The sequence below is a fragment of the Microcaecilia unicolor genome, unplaced genomic scaffold, assembly GCF_901765095.1.
Source record: "Microcaecilia unicolor unplaced genomic scaffold, aMicUni1.1, whole genome shotgun sequence".
In the NCBI taxonomy this organism is placed as follows: Eukaryota; Metazoa; Chordata; class Amphibia; order Gymnophiona; family Siphonopidae; genus Microcaecilia; species Microcaecilia unicolor.
In genome coordinates, this window is record NW_021963217.1 from 117,698 (window position 1) to 138,579 (window position 20,882).

Genomic DNA, 20,882 nt, shown 5'->3' on the forward strand with positions numbered 1-20,882 from the left:
TTTTCCAGACGTGACTAAGGCTACGCAAGATAGAAGGAAACAATTTCTGGCAATAAGAGAGGAAAAAAGAAACCACATGCATCCTTTTTGTTAGCATATCCTTGCAAGCGTTTGATACGCTTCCTGGGCAATAAATATGTTTTCTATGAACCGAATCAACTGCGCACCTTCTTAGATATGAAGAAACTATCCAGTGGACCAATGGGGACTAATGATTTAAATGAATAATTAGTGGGGATATTCAGGGTTAAGCCATTTTCTTGAGCAAAATGTTTTTCAATAGATAATTGATCTCCTTGTCTTATCCCACTCCCCCTCAACTTGTGGTCTAAGAAAGAGTGAACTGAATTACCTGACTGTAATAATTTTCTTTATATTACTTTCTCTGTATTTCATGACAAGTTTATTTTGCTGCTTGTAAAATTTAAATTGGTACAAATAAAAATTTAAAAAAAAACCCAATTAATTGAGTCCTTCTTCATTAATCTGTTTGGTCATGCTGAACCCGAGGATTTATTAATTCAGTCTTTAGTCTATAATGAATAGCATGAGAAAGCCAATATATCCTGTTCCAGAAGACTGCATCTAGGAAGTAATTTTGGAATGTCCCTCTCCCCCCCTTTTAAGACTGTGGTACAGCAATTGAAAATGAAGCAAACTGTCTTTTTTCTCATTTTGCATATTACCAGAATAGTCTCGAACGTGGCCATTAAACATAAATCTTTTGTGACGCACAAAAGTGTCCTATATCATAAAGAACAAAAGATTACCAACCAGGATTGGAAGAATAATAATATACAATTAAAAAAATCTGGCTTGATTCAATCCTTCAATTCTTAAACTAAATAAACAGGGCTGTGTTTCAATTAGGAGTGGAGGAGTGGCCTAGTGGCCTAGTGGTTAGGGTGGTGGACTTTGGTCCTGGGGAACTGAGTTTCATTCCAGGCACAGGCAGCTCCTTGTGACTCTGGGCAAGTCACTTAACCCTGCATTGCCTACCACATTGAGCCTGCCATGAGTGGGAAAGTGTGGGGTACAAATGTACAACAAAAAAAAGATTAAATTTGTAATCATGATTAATCACATGATTGTAGGTATTTTTCCCCCAATGCAGCTCCTTGTGACTCCAGGAAAATCAAAGGGGTCTTTTTACTAAGGTGCATTGAAAAATGGTGTGTGATAGTGTAGGTACGGGTTTTGGGCGTGCGCCAATCCATTTTTCAGTGCGCCTGTAAAAAAGCCCTTTTTTACATTTTTGCCAAAAATGGACACGTGGTAAATTCCAATTATTGCCAATTAGTGATGATAATCGGTTATCAGCTAATTATCGTCAATAACTGGCTTGTTACTCAAGTAGCATGCGTAAATTGGATGCGTTCACAATTTAATGTACGCTACTCGCCTTGCCTATATAAAATCTGGACCTAAATGATGCTTAGGAGACACTGGCGTACGTGCTATGGATTCTTCTTCAGAGTTAAGAGCCCACAGAGAAATTTTGCCATCAGTTTTACTTCACAATACCAGAAAAGAGCAAACTCTGTTGGTGATTGCCAGCAGACGCAGGTCAAATGGCAACCAACATTCAGGTGTGACTATGAGTAATGGTCTCAGCTTTAAAAATAGGTACAGTACATTCTCAATTATCTGACCTTCGCTAATCCGACCGTCTGGCATATCCGACAGACTCGTGATGCCATGGCATTTATTTCTATTAAAAATCTTTGTTTTAGAACAATCTTTGAAAATCGGGAACTCTATGCTTTTGTTTCTGCATGGTTTACGGGGTTTATGCAGGGTTTAAGGGGTTTATGCAGGGTTTGCCATTTTATCTAACTTTTCACTTATCCAACAAGGGGTTGGTCTCGTTTATGTCTGATCATTGAGACTGTGCCGTATTAATAACAAGGTGAATATTATCGAAAATCATATAGGGATTGGCTGACGTGTTTAAGAGCTGGTGTGTACCCCACTGACTAGAGTCAGTGCAGGAAATAAATTAAGAAAGCGTGTGTTGGTAGCCCAGCATAAAAGAGGCATGCTTCAGAGATGAAAGCAGGGGAAATACGATGCAGCTGCCAATCCAGCTGTGCAACAACAAAACCCCAGGTCAGGGCTGCACATTGCCAGGCCACTGCTGTCATCCCAGCCCCATGACCTGTGGCCCGCTGTTACCACTACAGCCACCCATGGATCTCTTTCTGGAATCAGAGCAGTGCTCCTGCTGTTGTTCTAGTCAGTACAGATGCTGCAGAATTAAGTTTGCCTGTGTACCTCTAATCCTCCCTGGCAGAAGGCATATGCACATACGTCTTCATCCTGAGGATGACCATCCCACATCTGATAAATGTAAATGGATGGTCATGAATGACTATGTTAATAATGGTGTTTGATCTGCAGGACCAGCTCAAAGGACTGTAACACATTGAGCCCAGGGGGGTATGTGCGTGGGGCCACAGGGGCCTGGGCCCCCGCAGATTTCACCCTGGCCCCCCTACCGCCGTCAACCCTCCCCTCCGTCGCTTACTTTTGCTGGTGGGGGACCCCAACCCCCGCCAGCCGACCCAAGATCTTCTTTAACTTTCTTCTATCTTCATCCTCGACATGTTGCTGCTGTTGTGCAAAGCTGAAATCCAGTTTCGGAGTCTGACTGACGTCATAACGTGCTGCGACGTCAGACTCCAAACTGGATTTCAGCTTTGCACAACAGCAGCAACACGTCGGCCACGCGGAGGACGAAGATAGAAGAAAGTTGAAGAAGATCTCGGGTCGGCTGGCGGGGGTTGGAGTCCCCCGCCAGCTGAAGAAATATTTTTAAAGGTAGGACTCGGAGGAGGAAGCGGATCTCGGCTGGCGGGGGTTGGGGTCCCCCGCCAGCAAAAGTAAGTGACGGCGGGGAGGGAGGGTTGGCAGCGGGAAGGGAGAGGGGTGTCTGGCAATGGCGGGGAGGGGGGGCAGTGGGGGGGGGCTAAAATGTGCCCCCTCCCTCTGGCTCTGGCCCCCCCTACTGCCGGAGTCCAGATACGCCCCTGGTTGAGCCAACTTCTTTCCTGCCCCAGCATGGGTGGCACCCCTTCCACCCTGGTTGCTTCCTGTGGTTCAGTGTCTGTCTCTCTCTCTCTCTCTCCTTCCCTTCTGTCCACCTGCCTCCTCCTCCCCCAACAGCTCCAGCATCTCTCCCTTTCTCCCTCAGCCCTGTGTTTCCTTCCCTCTCCCTACCTGCTCCCCTTCCCTTTGGGTCCAGAATCACTCTCATTCCTCTGTCTCCCCCCCCCCCCCCCATGGTAGTGTAAACTTTACATGGGTTGTTGGCAGCATGAAGGTAGGTTGCCTTCAGCCAGCCACGGGTTTTCCCTCGGCCGTGTCCCGCCTCTGATGCAGTTTCCTGTGGGTCGGATGCAGCAGAGGGAAGACCCAGGGACTGGCCAAAGGCAATCTGTCTTCATGCTTCTGTTGTCAGCAACTCACTCAAAGTTTATATGACTACTAGTAAAAAAGGCCCGATTCTGAGAGCAATGAAACGGGCACTAGCATGGTTTGCATCGGTAGTGTGTATATTTGAGAGAGTGTGTGTGAGAGTGACTGTGTGAGTGAGAGAGACTGAGTGAATGTGCGAGTGTGTGTGACATAGAGTGAGGCTGTCTGTGTGAGTGTGTGTGTGAGAATGAGAGTGTGTGTGAGAGAAAGAATGCGAGTGTGCATTTGATATAGACTTTGTGTGTGAGTGGTGAGTGAGTGAGGTGAGTGAGGGAGAGAGTGTGTGTGTTTGAAAAGTGTGTGTGTGCTTCTGTGTATGTGTGAGTGTTTTAAGCAGGTGGTGCATTCTCCTCCCCCTACCGTGCCCCTCTTCTTCCCCCTCCTCTCACCGCCCCAGTCACCCTCCAAGTTCCAGGCCACCCTCCCCCCCCTCAGAGTGAGTGTATGTGTTTGAAAGAGAGTGTGTGTATATATGTGTTAGTGTTTTAAGCAGGTGGTGCATTTCCCTTCCCCTTCTGTGCTCCTCTTCCTCCCCCCTCTGCTCAATGTCAACTTTCCAGTCTGCCCTCCCTCCCCCCCTCTTCACCCCTGCCCCCCTCTTCACCCCAAGCCCTCCTCCCTCCCTGTTCTTTGCTCCCAGGCAGTGAATGCAGCATTCAGGCATTGATTGTGTGCTGTGCTGCTCCTCTCTCCTCTTTCTGTCCCCGGAGTACAGGTACCAGGAAGTTGTTTTGAACTTCCTGTTCCTGCGCTCCAGGGCCAGTGAGAGGAGAGATGAGTGGCTGCAGAGCAGACAGCCAATGGCTGAAGGCTGCCTACGTTTCAGTTTTTTTTTTTTTTAAGATAAGCGGCGATCTTTGAGGGGGGAGGGGGGATATGGGAAGCAGTGACCTCAGGGGGTAGGGTTGAGAGGGGAAGCGGCGAACTCGGGGTGGGGTGGAGTTTGAAAGAGGCGACCTTGGGGGGGTGCATAGCATGGGGAAGCATCGACGTCACTCGCGGGCGGATGGAGAGGGGAAGCATCGAACTGGGGGGGGTGGAGAATGGAAGAGGCGTTAGGGGGGGTGGAGAGGGGAAGCGGCGACCTCGTGGGCGAGTGGAGAGGGCAGGGAAGCTACGTACTTAGGGCGAGGGTGGAGAGAGGAGGTGGGGAGTGGAAACAGAGCTGGGCTTCCTTGATTCGTCGAGTGTCTTTGCTCCGCCCTCGACGTCATCACGTTGTGACACGAGGGCGGGGCAGACACTGAAGGCCAAACCGGATATCTCGGGCGCCTCAAGTTCCGGCTTGAGGCTTCATTCGAACGTTGGAGGTGCCTTTTATATATATAGATGGGAGGGGGGGGGTAGCAGAATTGGGAGAGAAAGATGGGGGCGGGGGTGGATGGGGAGAAGAAGGGGAAGAGAAGGCTTAACCATTGTACCAGGTGAGGCACTGGCAGTGATGTCAGAGGCTGGGGATTTTGGTGCTCTTTCTAGCTGGGCCCTGAGCCAGTGCTCACCTGGTCCAATGGTTAAGCCAGATCTGTCTGTCTGTTATAAAAGGCAGTTAATAACTTAGATCAGATTGACCTATTTTTCTTTCTCCATTACATCATTCCTTTATGGATAGGGATATGTGCATCTTCTAAGGTATGGCCTAGCCTGGAAATCCAGTATATGCAAATGCAGATACATTTCAATGTATCTTTGTCCATATCAGAATGCTTCAGTAGACCTCTTGGCCACTGAAATGGGTTTAACACCCAGCAACGGAGAGAGGAAAAACAGCTACATGACGTTGGTTCCTTTAGAACCTAGTTGAAGTTCTTTGACTGGAGTTGTTATAATTCCATTTTATTAACAAATGATCTTCATAAATGAAAAAAAACTATTAGAATACAGATTTAAAAAAAAACATGGGAAAGGCCTGAGGGAAATTATTTCAAAGTTGAACGAAAAGAGATGTTATTTAGATAACAATATAATAATTCCAATATAAATTGAAAACCAGTGAACGCCTCACGAATCATCACAAACAATTTTTCTTCAACACGATGTCTTGTATCCATCTTCATTTTCTAATGGAAGCTTGGCAAATTGTGCAACATTAAATTAAAGAAATCATAAAACAATATTTTCCTGGAGCGTCTCAACATATACGTTGGATTCTTTCATTTTATGTTCTTGTGGTACCAAAGCCAGCTGTTCAAAAGCAAGATACTGGTCCAGAATGGTGAAGCTGGGGAATTGTTCCAGAGGACCTTCATCCTTCTATATGAGGAAGGATTCCAACAATCTGAAACAAAAAGGTGGAAAATGCAGGATTTTCCCCTTTCTTAGCTCCATCCATTCCCACGTGCCTATCTCAACCCTATTCCTAGGTCATGCATCTCCTGCGTGAGGCCAATTTAACATGGCCCAGAGATTTTTAAATTGGCCGATCTGATTGCAGATCTTAATGCAGCAGAAAAATATACACATTGTATGGATATACTGCCTTTACATTAGCAAAATTCGCCCCTTCCTTTCTGAATACGATACCAGAACCCTTATCCACACCCTTGTCACTTCTTGCTTGGACTATTGCAATTTACTTCTCACTGGTCTTCCGCTCAGCCATCTCTCTCCTCTCCAATCTGTCCAAAATTCTGTGGCACGATTTATTTTCCACCAGAATCGTTATACCCACGCTAGCCCACTCCTCAAGTCACTTCACTGGCTCCCTGTCCGATTCCGCATACAGTTTAAACTTCTCATACTGTTTAAATGCATCCACTCTGCAGTCCCCCATTACTCTCCATTCTCATCTCCCCTACATTCCTCCCCGTGAACTCCGCTCACTGGACAAATCTCTCTTGTCGTCCTCCTTCTCCTCCACTGCTAACTCCAGGCTTCGCTCCTTTTCTCTCGCGGCACCGTATGCCTGGAATAGACTTCCTGGACCTATACGTCTAGCTTCATCTCTACCTGTTTTCAAATCTATGCTGAAAACCCACCTTTTCACTGCTGCTTTTAGCTCCTAGCCACAATTGCCCTCCCCTTGTCCCTTCCTCCCTTCTCACCCATTACTTCCCTCACCCGTAACTGTCTTGTCTGTCTGTATTACTTAGATTGTAAGCTCTATTGGCAGGGACTGTCTCTTTGTGTCAGGTGTTCAGCGCTGCGTGCGTCTGGTAGCGCTATACAAATGCTAATAATAATAATAATAATACATAAGTATTGCCACACTGGGACAGAGCAAAGGTCCATCAAGCCCAGCATTCTGGTTCCAACAGTGGCCAATCCAGGTCACAAATACCTGGCAAGGTCCCAAAAAAGGTCAATACATTTTATGCCGCTTATCCCAGAAAGGAGCAGTGGATTTTCCCCAAGTCAATTTAATAATGGTATATGGACTTTTCCTTTAGGAAGCCGTCCAGACCCTTTTTAAACCCCGCTAAGCTAACCGCCTTTACCACATTCTCTGGCAACGAATTCCAGAGTCTAATTACACGTTGAGTGAAGAAACATTTTCTCCGATTCGTATTAAATTTACTACTTTGTAGCTTCATCGCATGCCCCCTAGTCCTAGTAGTTTTGGAAAGAGTTGTCAATAGTGCACATATGGGAGATGTAGGAATAGTACTTAAGGACACCAATTTCAAGGGGTATTTATTTATTTATTTATTTAGCACATTTATACCCCATTTTTCCACATGTGTGCAGGCTCAAAGTGGCTTACAATGTACTGATAAGGGTATTCAACAATTAATAAATGAAATGAAGGTAAATCCCTCCAATTTTTCTGTTTAAACAACAACAATATAAATTTATGGAAAGGAACAGTCAAAACATCTACTGGTGATTCAGCTGACCTTATTTAGATTTATAGTTTCAGGTGACGCCTCACGAAGCCCCAGGCTACACAATTTGAAAGCTCACAGGGGCTGGGCTGCTTCATCATAGGCAGTCACCTATATAAATTTTTCTTTAATAGTTTTCTTTTCTTTTACTTATTGCTAGTCCTTTACTTATAAATTTTCATTCTACAAACACTTAGCTCAAATCAAGACGCTGAATTTTGACCACGACCAACAGTGGCCAGCGTTTCGTTATCTGCCTCAGGGTCACGTGGTCTGCGTCGATCTTAGCTCCAAGAAACCTCAACTTCAACGAGCCAGTCACAAAATTCAGCGTCTTGATTTGAGCTAAGTGTTTTGTAGAATGAAAATTTATAAGTAAAGGACTAGCAATAAGTAAAAGAAAAGAAAACTATTAAAGAAAAATTTATATAGGTGACTGCCTATGATGAAGCAGCCCAGCCCCTGTGAGCTTTCAAATTGTGTAGCCGGGGGCTTCGTGAGGCGTCACCTGAAACTATAAATCTAAATAAGGTCAGCTGAATCACCAGTAGATGTTTGACTGTTCCTTTCCATAAATTTATATTGTTGCTGATAAGGGTATTGCCAGACCAGTGGTAATTCAAATACAAATAAATTAGATGAGAGAGAAGGGACAGGGTAAAAAGAGATAAAGAAGGTAAAAAGAGTCCAAAATGGTCCAAGAAGATGGAATTCTGAAGGACTGTAGGCTAGATGGTAAGATTTTGGAGTAGGCTGTCCGAGATAGGCTTGTCTGAGGTAGATTCCTGATGCTGAGATGGTGTGGAATGGTGTGAGCAGCTTTCAGCGGGGTTGTAATAATACCCATCCAGACAAGTTGATAAAAATCGTGCTGCGATAAGAATCGTCATTGCTGGCAGGAAGAGAAACGAATTGTTCGAACAGACCACGACGGCCCTGCTCGGTGGAAAAGGTGCCAAGATCCGCACCACCCATCCACCTACTCCAGCCCCCAATGCAGCGATCCACTCACTATCGGGTTCATTTTCAAGGCACCTAGGGCCCTGTTTACTAAGCCACGTTATCGGTGCATTAATGTCTTTAACGTGCATTAACCATGTATGTCTTTAATGTAGAACACTCACTCTGCTCAGAAACCTGTAACTACTATTTTCAATTAATGATGGAGAAAAAAGAGTCGCCACCCAGCCAGCCCAACTCAGCGGGCTATAAGGCATAAGCTCGGCGTGCCATCATATAGCTTTAAAAAACTCCATCAAATTCTACTCATTTCAGTATCAATAGAAAGTTTCTATCTCAATATTTAGTCTTTTCATTTGCAGTCGTTTATGTCTACCTTCTATAGGTCACGAACAGTCATGTCTTAGGATTCAGCATTATATAGATTTGATGTTATGGAATTTGGAGAGATATTGTGGACAGTAGAGTAAAAAACCCCGACGCAGCAATAGCGAAATGGGATTCCCTGTCGGGTTGAGAAGTGGGTGACACCGTTGGGTCCGGATCACTGGAACATAAGGATTGAGCTAAGTGATTTCTGGGGTGTTCTCCGCATTGAATGTCTGAATTATATACCACATAAACTATCATTGATCTATAGAAGGTAGACACAAACGTCTGCAAATTAAAAGACTAATATTGAGATAGAAACTTTCTATTTGATACTGAAATGAGTAGAATTTGATGGAGTTTTTTAAAGCTGTATGATGGCACGCCGAGCTTATGCCTTATAGCCCGCTGAGATGGGCTGGCTGGGTGGCGACTCTGATCCATCGTTAATTTAAAATAGTAGTTACAGGTTTCTGAGCAGAGTGAGTGTTGTACATTAAAGATACACAGTTAATGGTGAGGCTGTGTTTAGATTTTCAAATTGAATATTGGAGCTTGAGTGAATTATTAGTCATTAATCATGTATGTGCCTACAATATCCCTATAGGCGCCTACACAGTTGGAACGTGCTAATTGTAGGTACGTTAAAAATGCTGACGCACCTTAGTAAACAGGGTCCTTAGACTTAAACATTATGAACCTTAACATTTGACTACCTAAATCTCTTGAGTCCCAGTCAACTGGTGATCCTGTTGGAAGTGTTGCGCTTGGTGTACCTGATGGTTAGATTGCTTAGTAATCACATTAAAATTGTATACTGTTAAGGGTATTGATGGCAATTTCTTTTTCCATTTTTGTTTGTGTTGTGTAATGGATTCCCCTCCCCCTTTAATAGTGGACTAATGAAGCTTGGAAGTTTAATTTGATTTTATAGTTAGATTGCTTCCTTTATTGAAATTGTGTTCTGAACTTCTGTAGCAAGTTATTTGCTTGTGTTTGTATTTGAAAACTTAATAAAGGACAAAAGAACTTTATGGAAGTCAATGTGAAAATGATCTCAACAGGGTCTATGCCCTGGGCCTGCACATCCTGAGGTTGTTGAAGCTGGCACTTTTGAATCTCAGAAAAGCCTTTACTTCCTTGTCTATTTACCTTAGTAAGTCTTATGGACTGTTCTCCTTGATGGACTCTTCTCCCCACATTCTCTCAAGCAGCTCATCTCCTCACCCCATCTCTCCAGCCAGTCCCCTCCTGTCCCTCTTTGCCCTTCAGCTCACCTCCCCAGCCCTGTCATCTTTTTTTCCCACACAAGTGGTTGTCTCCAGCAGGGGCGTAGCCAGACTTCGGCGGGAGGAGGGTCCAGAGCCCAGGTGGGGGGGCACATTTTAGCCCCCCCGGCACCGCCGACCCCCTGCCATTGCCGGCCGACTCCCCCCCCTGCCACCACCACCAACAACTTTGCCCCCCCCGATGACCCTCTCGACCCCCTCCCGCCGCCAACCCTCCCCCGCCACCGCCGTCATCGCCTACCTTTGCTGGCGAGGGACCCCAATCCCCTCCAGCCGAGGTCCTCTTGCTTCCCGCCGAAGGCTTCGTCCTGTTTCTGACGTCCTGCAAACAGAACAAAGCTTTCGGCGGGAAGCAAGAGGACCTCGGCTGGCGGGGGGGTTGGGTCCCCGCCAGCAAAGGTAGCCTACGGCGGGGGAGGGTTGGCAGCGGGAGGAGGGGTTGAGAGGATCATCAGCAGGGGGGGTCCAGGACCAAATCTACGGGGCCCCATGTAGCTACGCCCCTGGTCTACAGTGTTGTGTGAATTCCTCCAAGTCTCGCAAGAATGGTACAGGACTTGAGACGTGTCAGCAATTGTTGTCTAGGTTTGGTCCCGGGGTCAAGACGCTGTGTAGCTCAAACTCTGAGAGTCATCCAGTGCAGGCAGAAAACAGCACCTGCTCCTTGTTCCACCATGACCGGTGGGTTTGTAGGAATATTCTGACCCTAGGGCATTGCTTTTCAACCCAGTCTTTGAGGCAACCTAGGCCTCGATGCTCAAAGCTTACCGTGATTGCAACTTTTCTTTAGACTGGTTGCAGCCAGTATAGCACACGTTATTCAGCGTCTAATGCACAAAAGGGTTTTGCGTTGCTTTTACCATTTGCCTTAACAGCTACCAATAATCCTGTGCAAATGTATTACAATGAGCTCATTAGTATTAAAATGAACATTCCATGCAATGCACAGAAAGGAGCACCTACCTTTAACATTCAAGATTTTCCAGCAGGTCTGGTCTGGAGTTGTTGTTGCATAATGAGGCCGACTTCATGGTGGAGCAGACTGCTTGCATTTTTTAATAGTATCTGCACGTGTGTGTAAATCTTCCACGTGCATTTTATTGCAAGCATGTGTGTCCCACACGTACCATTAGTGTTGAAAAGTTGTCGTGGAACATTTTTTAATAGTATCTGCACGTGTGTGTGAAATGTACCATGTCCTGCACATAACAATAGAATTAAAAAGTTGTGAAACAAGGGCATGTGTAGAACTTCTCCTACTAACCTACAAATGCACTCAATCTGCAGCCCCTCATTACCTCTTACCCTCATCTCCCCTTACGTTCCTACCCGTAACCTCCGCTCACAGGACAAATCCCTCCTCTCAGTACCCTTCTCCACCACCGCCAACTCCAGTTCCGCCCTTTCTGCCTCGTCTCACCCTATGCTTGGAATAAACTTCCTGAGCCTACACGCCAAGCCCCCTCCCTGCCCATCTTCAAATCCTTGCTCAAAGCCCACCTCTTCAATGTAGCTTTCGGCACATAACCATTTACCTCTATTCAGGAAACCTAGGCTGCCCAATTTGATTGACTGCATACTTTGTCCTTTAGATTGTAAGCTCCTTTGAGCAGGGACTGTCCTTCCTTGTTAAATTGTACAGCGCTGCGTGACCCTGGTAGCGCTTTAGAAATGTTAAGTAGTAGTAGTAGAACATCGATTCTTACTGAGAGACTGTTCTGCACATGTACTAGGCACTTTCCATATCAAGCTGCAGAATAACCTCTGGGGAGCAGAGAGATTAGGATTTAAACCTTATTATCATCTGGGAGACCTTCTAGTCCCAGGAGAGTTAAACGGAAAATGTTCATTAAAATATCCTTACCTGCTTGCTTCTCTGTCTACTTCCAAGAACTCCCTGTAATCAGGCAAAGCAGAATGAAGGGGGAGGGGTAGTAGCAGGAAGTAGCAGAAGACACATCCAGCAGCCAGCAGAGGGCAGAGAACAGAGCCTCTTGGGACAGGTAGTCCAGGAGCTCCGAAGCTGGGGAAGATAGCTCAGCTCCCTTGTAAAGAGTTGCACGGGGCCAGAAATCTAACCTGTCCCCGCCGGGATCTAACCGTCCCTGTCCGTCCCTGTGGGGAATCTAGCCCACCCCACCACAAGTATCTCCTCCATCCTAGCTCCTAGCCCACCAAGCCCTTGCTGTGCTGCAGTCATCTTGACTCCCCCCCCCCCCCACTAAGAAAGCCAGATTCTATAAGCAGTAAAAAATACTAGTAAAGTAGCTAAATAATTTTCTTCTGTACACTGTGAAGACAGCAGATGTACAGATCAGCACAGGACAGGACCCAAACCAGTCCAAATTGCAAAAAAGTAAAGTCAAATCAGAAACAACACAGTTTATACCTAATTGTTCAACCACCCTTAGGATTCACCTTTGGAATTAAAAAGCAAAACCTTGTGCATGTAAGGATTGGATAAGGACTGGATAAATGAATTAAAACAAAGTTTAAAGCAAATGCCCTTAATATGTAATACTTGGTAGCAATAATGAAACAAGTGATGGAATAATCACATAGCAAGCAGCCTGAGGCAACAGATATATTGTCTACTGAACATAATTAACTTTGTATGAACTTGGCGGCTAATGGTGTGCTGAACTGGACAATGCTGGCACATTTAGACTGATGCTGGAGAAAATTTCTGCATGAAGGAAGCCCTTCTCTAATTATTCAAACCTTTCTGTGAAAAAGTAGTAATAAAAAGGCAAGTGCATTTTTTTTATAATATACCACCACAATTCACAAAACAAAAGTAGCAAGTTCCTACATGCCATCTTTTTCTTTTGATGTAGACACAGGAAAAAAAAAAAAGATTTAAATGCTCCCAGGTTTCAACCTAATTCATGTTTAATGTGGGATATAAATGTCAAAAATAAGTAAATAGAAAATCTAAATGTTCAGCACCTGATTCTCATAACATGTTGTCTGTTTTAGTGGTCCTTAACCAGGGGAGGGGCTTCACACCATATTTTTATTTTTGTTACATTTGTACCTCGTGCTTTCCCACTCATGGCAGGCTCAATGCGGCTTACATGGAGGCGGCACCAATGGAAGAGGAGGGAGGCCACCTTCCTCCTCCACTGAAGGTAGAGGAGTGGCAAAGGGCCTCTAAGACCACCAGGGGTGGGGCGTGGTGACTTGTGGCCCACTGGGCCACCAGGGCTCCATTCATGGGAGGGGATGCCAGGGGGGTTAGTGGGGGCTGGAGACCCACAGGATCTCCAGCCCCCACGAACTTGTGTCGGGGGGTCAAGGGACTGGAGGTCTGCTGGACCTCCAGCCCCCATGTCACTTGACAGGGTGGGGGTACTTGGGGGTCTGGTGGTCCCCGGACCTCCAGCCCCTGCGTGTGACAGGCCTGGGCTTTTGACCTAACAAGTGCGGGAGGATATAGACCTGGCAAAAGAAGAGTGGGAATCCTCCAGCACTTATACTACTACTACTACTACTACTTAACATTTCTAGAGCGCTACTAGGGTTACGCAGCGCTGTACAATTTAACAAAGAGAGACAGTCCCTGCTCAAAGAGCTTACAATCTAATAGACAAGTGAACGGTCGGTCCGATAGGGGCAGTCAAATTGGGGCAGTCTGGATTCACTGAACGGTAAGGGTTAGGTGCCGAACGCAGCATTGAAGAGGTGGGCTTTAAGCAAAGACTTGAAGACGGGCAGGGAGGGGGCTTGGCGTAAGGGTTCAGGAAGGTTATACCTATAATCAGAGTGAATAGCTGCTTATATTTGCATACTATTATCTCTGATCATAGGGGCAGTAAAGCCCTGCTGTTCTAGTGCTATTTGCTGTTTGGAACAGAGCTGGGCTTTCAATCATCTGCCCATTAGAGAATAAGGGAACTGTCTGGCTTCAGGCATTCTCCACCCTCTCAGGATACCCACTGTCCCTGGGTTCAGGCACTCTTCACGCTTGGGATACACACTCTCAGTCAGTGTCCCATCTCTGAGCATAGAAGCCAACTTTCAACACAATTGAGGACCCTAAACTTAACACAAATGTGAAGCGGTCTGAGTACTCAAGTATTCATTGACATCACAGAGCCTGCAGCTGTGCTGCGAAAGACTAACAGGATTAATAGCTGAAGGCGGATGCTCATTATATCCTGGGTGGCACATTTCTCCTGGAGTCACTGCAGCAAAATCTATGCTTTAGTTAGGGATAAGAGGGACTGAGTGGGCAGAAGTAAGAGTTGTGCCAATCTGTGGCATTCCCCGGGGTCTCTCTCCTATGGGATCTCGTCCAGGCTGTAACTCCCCCTCCGTCTCTCTCCGGGAAGGGGTGGGAGGGCTGTGGTACAGCGTGGGCAGTTTCCATGGAGCTTTACTGCTGATCAGAGAGGGAGTCTGGCAGCTGAAATAGGAGACAGGAGCCCCCTCCCCTCCCAGCAGCTCCTGAATTCCAGGACTGAGAAAAAAAGCCTCCAGCTGCAGTTCAGCCAGGGACAAGTGCTTGTTCCCTCCCAGGCAGCCCCCTACTCAAAGAGACTCGGGAAGCCCGAGGCACCTCAGCTTCAGACCTGGTGATCCTCCTGTCTTTCCGGGCAGCCCCTCTTCCTCCACCTCAGGCAGTCTCTCCTCTCCAGCCCCGGCAACGGAGACCCTCCTCTCCCAGGCATCCCCCAGTCTCAGAAACAATGACCCTCCCCTCAGTTTCCATTCAATCCAGGGAGGCGAGGCGGTTCCTTCCCTTGTCCTCGGCTCCTTTGCAGACAGCGCACGGGAGAGAGACGGTGAGAGGATGGAGAGCAGGTCGCAGCCGCTGGAGCCCGCTGCCGTTTGCAGCCCGGCCGCCGGGAGGCGCCTGAGGGCTGCGCTGCCTCTTCTGGAGCTGGGCGCTGACAGCCGCTGCAGTCCGGGACTCCAGCAGGGCATGTAAGTAGCTAAAAATGCACGTCCATTCGGATGCCTTATTTTCCTCTACTGAGATCTAAACACTTAAAATGCATATAATGTCTTTCTTTGTGCTTTCTCTCCCAAGTACAGAGCGATCTGGTAGATTTTGCATGCAGTATTTAAGATGGCAAAAGACACATTGCACCAGGAAATCTATTCTGTTCTCTGCTATTGCTGTAGAACAAGTTGGTGTCCTTTTAAAAAGTAATATTTTACTCTTGCTCAGTGGGGTGTCAGAAATTACAGAGGAGAAAGGTTGCAGTGCGTTTCAGAAGAATGCAAGTTTGAGAAGGGGAGGCAGCTTTTAAGCCCCCGTTTCTACTGAAATGTTTCCGATGTTAACCTGCTCCGGAAACTGCATCTGATCTGAGTACTATGGGACTCATAATTTGGGGGAAACCAAAGATTAACGCGCAACTTTTTCCCTGCACAATTTCAGACTAGGTAGTTTTACCTGTCTTAATATGGACTGGCTGCACATAGCTTCAGCATAACCCAATGCTCTGCGTGCTTTTCTGAACTCAACGTTTCTGAGTCTCTCTCTGTCACATTTTCTGACTGCTGCTTTTCGCTGGCGTTCTGTCTCTGCCCAAGTACAGGATATGGGGAATGTGCTGTGCCTTTGTCTTAAGAATATGAAAACAAGGCACATGTTCAGAAAACTCAGTTGAGAATTTTGCACATGCGTACAAAATAACCATTGAAAATCAACTAGTTGTTTAACAGTATTTGGAAAGCGGAATGACTGTCATGTATTTTTAGACTGGCTTTTTTTTAAACTGAATAGCTCTAATAGTTGGTCCACTTTGCGCTTCATCCTTCACGTTAGGTCACAGTCCAGATGGCGAGACAGGACTAAAAATCTCCCAGTAGTATATCGGCGAATCCCTTCACACCACAATGGCGTCTCTGTGCGTTATTCTTTCCAAAGTACAAATCGGTGCAGCGTCCAGAGGGAAAATGCAGTGGCACAAGGCTTACAAAAGCCCATATAGTAATTCAGCTTGTTTGTTGAAATGCTGGAAGCTCTACGCTATTGCTCAGAATAATATATCTTGGCAGGTCTTGTTAACCTGCTATTCTACATAATATAAGAATAGCCATACTGGGTCAGAGCAATGGTCCGTCTAGCCCATATTCTGCTTCCAACAATAGCCAATCCAGGTCACAAGTACCTGGCAGAAACCCAGTTAGTAGCAAGATTCCATGTAGAACCCCAAAGAGTAGCAAGATTCCATTTAGAATCTCAAATAGTAGCAATATTCCATGTAGAACCCCAAAGAGTAGCAACATTCTATTCAGAATCTCAAATAGTTGCAACATTCCATACTACCAATCCCAGGGCAAGCAGTGGCTTCCCCCATGTCCATCTCATTAACAGACTATGGACTTTTCCTCAGATATGTTAACGGCTGTTACCACATCCTCCGGCAGCAAGTTCTGGAATTTAACTATTCTCTGAGTGAAAAAATATTTCCTCCTATTTGTTTTAAAAGTATTTCCATGTAGTATATCATCAAGTGTCCCCTGGTCTTTGTACTTTTTTTGAAAGAGTGAAAAATCGGTTCATTCTACTTGTTCTATACCACTCAGGATTTTATAGACCTCAATCATATTCCCCCCCCCCCCCAGCTGTCTCCTTTCCAAGCTGAAGAGCCCCAAACCTCTTTAGCCATTCCTCTTATGGGAGGAGTTCCACCCCCTTTATCATTTAGGTAGCTCTTTGAACCTTTTCTAATTCCTCAAATTTTTTTGGGAGATACAACGATCAGAATTGAACGCAGTAAAGGCGAGGTCACACCATGGAGCGATACAGAGGCATTGTAATATTCTTGGTCTTATTTTGCATCCCTTTCCTACTAATTCCTAGCATCCTGTTTGCTTTTTTGGCTGTTGCCACACACTTGGCAGACATTTCAGTGTACTGTCTACAATGACACTTTCTCGAGTGCTGACTCCGAAGGTGGAACCCAGCATCAGGTAACCGCTAACTTGATTTGTTGACCATGGAACTAGAAAAGCTGCATATGAGAGTTTTTGTTGGTTGCTCTTTGGACTTCGGTATTCCTTTCAGCTGTCTTTTTGACTGTGACTCAAGTGTAGGATAGGCACCCGGAACAGAGGAGGGAGCCCTTTTGGCCTCTGGCTGAGACAGAGAACATGCTATGCCATACTTATATTGTTCTTTGAATATTTTTACTGCTGTAATTGTCTATTGCTATGTTTGTATTCTTACTGTATACCACTTTGAGTGAATTCCTCCAAAAAGGCAGTAAATAGATCCTAATAAATAAATCATGGATACCAGACCGTTTCTCTACTAGTGGAAGCTTGAGGGTATAAGTCTCTTAAAACAATCCCTGCTGCTTCCCCTTCCTCCCCCCCCCCCCAAAAAAAAAAGATCCAAGCAAAACCTTATACATTGTGCAATTCTTCAGTCCTAGAAACATTTAACTATGTGTCGTCATAATAGCTAAATTACCACTTCCAGAACAAGGTGCAGAGAAAAACGTACAGTTTATTGAAAGGGTTCAGTATGTTGATATGGGTTGGGAGGGGGAGGAAACAAATGTTTTTTTCCCACAACCATTTAATAAATAATTCAGTAAGAATTTGTTTAGGAAATCTCCCCTCCTCCCCTTTCATTAAACTTAATTTTTTGTTCTTTTCAGATTAAAAACAGTTAGGAGTGGTACCCTACACAATTTATGCAGGACAAGGGCACCGTTAGTGCTGTTTAGGTTAACAAGCTCTAAGGATTAGTTTAGATCACAGGCACCTGTTGATTCAGTTGAACTTCGGAGCTATTCAAAAATCGTGTGTATATCCTATATAATAATTCTCACCACCAACGTTCTAATGCGGGACTGCCTGTGTCCGTGGCTCCTGGAGTTGCTGAGCTAGGCTCCGTAGCCAGGATGACGTCACTAACAACTGATTCCCAGGCAGGGGGAGGAGTAGGGAAACACGCTGTCAGTGCGCCGCTCCCTGCCACTTCGGAGCAAGTGGCAGGGAGCGGCGCATCAAAAAAACTACAAGTGCAGCACCACAAACCCCCCCCCACCTTGGCGCATCACCCAAGCCCCCCTCCCAGCACATCAAACACCCCCCCGAAGCACATCAACCCCATCGCCACCCGCAGCTGCCACTGATAACGCTGTCCGGCTGCTACTGCTTCTCCTGGTGAGCAGCAGCGGCTGCTACAAAAAGAAAAGAAGCGATAAATGTTTTTAAACCCAGCCCAAATCATCACAAATGCCCGAGTCTTAAAACGCAGTCTCTGCAGCCGCTCCTTCTCTCGCCTCCACGTCACTGCCCCTGGAGTAAGACCCCGGAGGAGCGCAGTGACGTGACAGGTGAGAGGAGGAGCGGCTGCAGAGACTGCGTTTTAAGACTCGGGCATTTGCGATGATTTGGGCTGGGTTTAAAAACATTTATCGCTTCTTTTCTTTTTGTAGCGGCCGCTGCTGCTCACCAGGAGAAGCAGCAGCAGCCGGACAGCGTTATCAGTGGCAGCTGCGGGTGGCGATGGGGTTTGATGCAGGGGGGGGGGGGGGTAGGGCAGGGTCACTGGACATGGGTGGCTGGAGGGGGGAGGGGGAGAGGAGGGTCTGGACATGGGTGGCTGGAGGGGGCAGGGGAGAGAGGAGGGTCGCTGAACATGGGTGGCTGGAGGGGGAGCCAGGGAGAGGGAGGTGGGGAGGGGGTCCTGAGACCAGAGGGGTGGGGAGGGGGGCCCTGCGAGAGGGGTAGGGGTGGGGGGGCTCACACTCACTCACTGTCTATCACACTATCTCTCTGTCTCACACACACAGACTCTCTGTCTCACACACAGACACTCTGTCTCTCACAAACACACACACACTCGCACCCAGTCTCACTCTCTCTGTCACACACTCTCTCAAACATACACACTTGAGGAAAACCTTGCTAGCACCCATTTCATTTGTGTCAGAATGGAGTGGAGGAGTGGCCTAGTGGTTAGGGTGGTGGACTTTGGTCCTGAGGAACTGAGTTCAATTCCCACTTCAGGCACAGGCAGTCCTTGTGACTCTGGGCAAGTCACTTAACCCTCCATTGCCCCATGTAAGCCACATTGAGCCTGCCATGAGTGGGAAAGCACAGGGTACAAATGTAACAAAAAAAAAAAATATATATATATATAGAGAGAGAGAGAGAGAGTAAATATATTATAAAAGTGAATGCATTACTTTGGCTGCTGCAGACAGCACACACACATGATTTCTTATTTTATAAGCAAAGGACTAAGCTTTTTTTTTTTTTTTTTGTGAAGACAGCATATCAAGATCTAGCAATAGGATGGAATTCACACATTTTAATACTTCCTATTTTCCTGTCAGTAATTAGTCATCTCAAAGTGAGCATCCACACATTTCTTTCTTTTGATTAACTGTGAAACAAGTCCCTTGAATAAAATATTCCTTTATAATGCTTTATTTTTTTAAACAATTGTGATGATATGTTTGTGGATCTCAGTACTAACATAAGCAAGACTCAAGTGCCCCCTCCCTTTTTTGTTTAAGAGGAGAGGGTGAGTCTTCGCTCTGCAAAAGAAATTCTGTTTTAGGTTCTTGACAGGAATGTTTTGATAAGGTACACCTAAGGTTGCTATAAGTTTCCTTCCAATCAGCTTCAAGGTGTGTGTTTGGGGGGGGGAGGGGGAGGGGGGTTGGAATTCTATTAGAGCAGGGACAGGCACAATCCGATCAAGTTTTCAAGATTTCCACAATGAATATGCATGAGATCGATTTGCATGTAGTGCTTCTATTTTATGCAAGTCAATTTCATGCATTTTCATTGCCAAAATCTTGAAAACCTGACTAGGTTGTGACTCTTGAGGACCATGGTAGCCCACCCCTGTGCAGGGCCGGTCTTAGGGCGAGACGACTGAGGCAACCGCATAGGGCCTCGCGCTCAAGGGGCCCTGCACGGTGCGCCTGAACTCTCCCCGACCGCCTGAGCTCCAGTTACCCTCCCCTCCCTCTGAATTTTAAAAGTTTACCTCGTCGACGTCGGGTTACAGCACGGCAGGTAGCAGGCAGCAGTCACTGCTGCTGCTACCTGCCGGCCGCTGTAACCCGACGTCGACGAGGTAAACTTTTAAAATTCGGGGGGGGGGGGGGGGTGAGGGGCCTTGAAGCTGGATGGGAAGCAGGGAGGCCTTGGAGCTGGGTGAGAGGCAGGGGGTCGTGGAGCTGGGTGGGAGGCAGGGGGCCTTGAAGCTGGGTGGGAAGCAGGGAGGCCTTGGAGCTGGGAGGGAGGGGGGAGCCCTGGAGCTGGGGGGGCCCTGGGGGGGAGGGGTGGCCGCCCTGAAGCTCAGAGGGAGGGGTGGCTGTCCCTGGAGCTAGGGTGGGGCGGGGCTAGGATGGGACCCCATCAAATTGGTCTGCTTAGGGCCCCGCACTTGCTAAGACCGGCCCTGCCCCTGTGAGGTAAAGGATCTTCTTTGAACTCAGTGGCATTTATAGTGTTAATTCAGTTATTCACATTGCAAACTGGTTTTGTATTTTATGGGATCTTGTATGTTAACTGCCACAGGGCTCATTTTCCCATGGGTCCTATGGCAGATAACATGCTGGGGCGTAGCTACAGGTGGGCACAGGCCCACCCAGTCTTTTGTGACCCTTTTCATCCACCTGCCATGCAGCACGAGATCCCTCCCATTGCACCTCGCCGGGTCCGCGCTAATAAACAACCAAGGCAGAGGCGCGGGACCACGGCTCTCTGCCTGCCGCTACTGTTTGCTGTGCCGGCCCGGAAGTTTACCTCAGAAGAGGCAGGATCGGCACAGGAAACAGTAGCGGCAGGCAGAGAGCAGCGGTCCCGCGCCTCTGCCTTGGTTGTTTATTAGCGCGGACCCAGCGAGGTGCAACGGGAGGGATCTCGTGCTGCATGGCAGGTGGATGAAAGGTGAGAGAAAGAGAAACATAGCGAGGGGAAGCAGTGTGAGTGCGCTGCCGCTCTGGTTTATCCCGTTCGAGGTAAGAGCAAGAGA

The 20,882-nt window shown here is 46.8% G+C and overlaps 1 long non-coding RNA gene across 1 annotated transcript; it reads left to right on the forward strand.

Moving 5' to 3' along the window:
* The first annotated feature begins 1,697 nt into the window (after positions 1 to 1,697).
* LOC115459080 lies at positions 1,698 to 16,852 on the forward strand. The gene is made up of 3 exons (XR_003940199.1): positions 1,698 to 1,778; positions 7,028 to 7,029; positions 16,841 to 16,852. It is a non-coding gene; the product is annotated as an uncharacterized LOC115459080 (long non-coding RNA).
* The last annotated feature ends 4,030 nt before the right edge of the window (positions 16,853 to 20,882 follow it).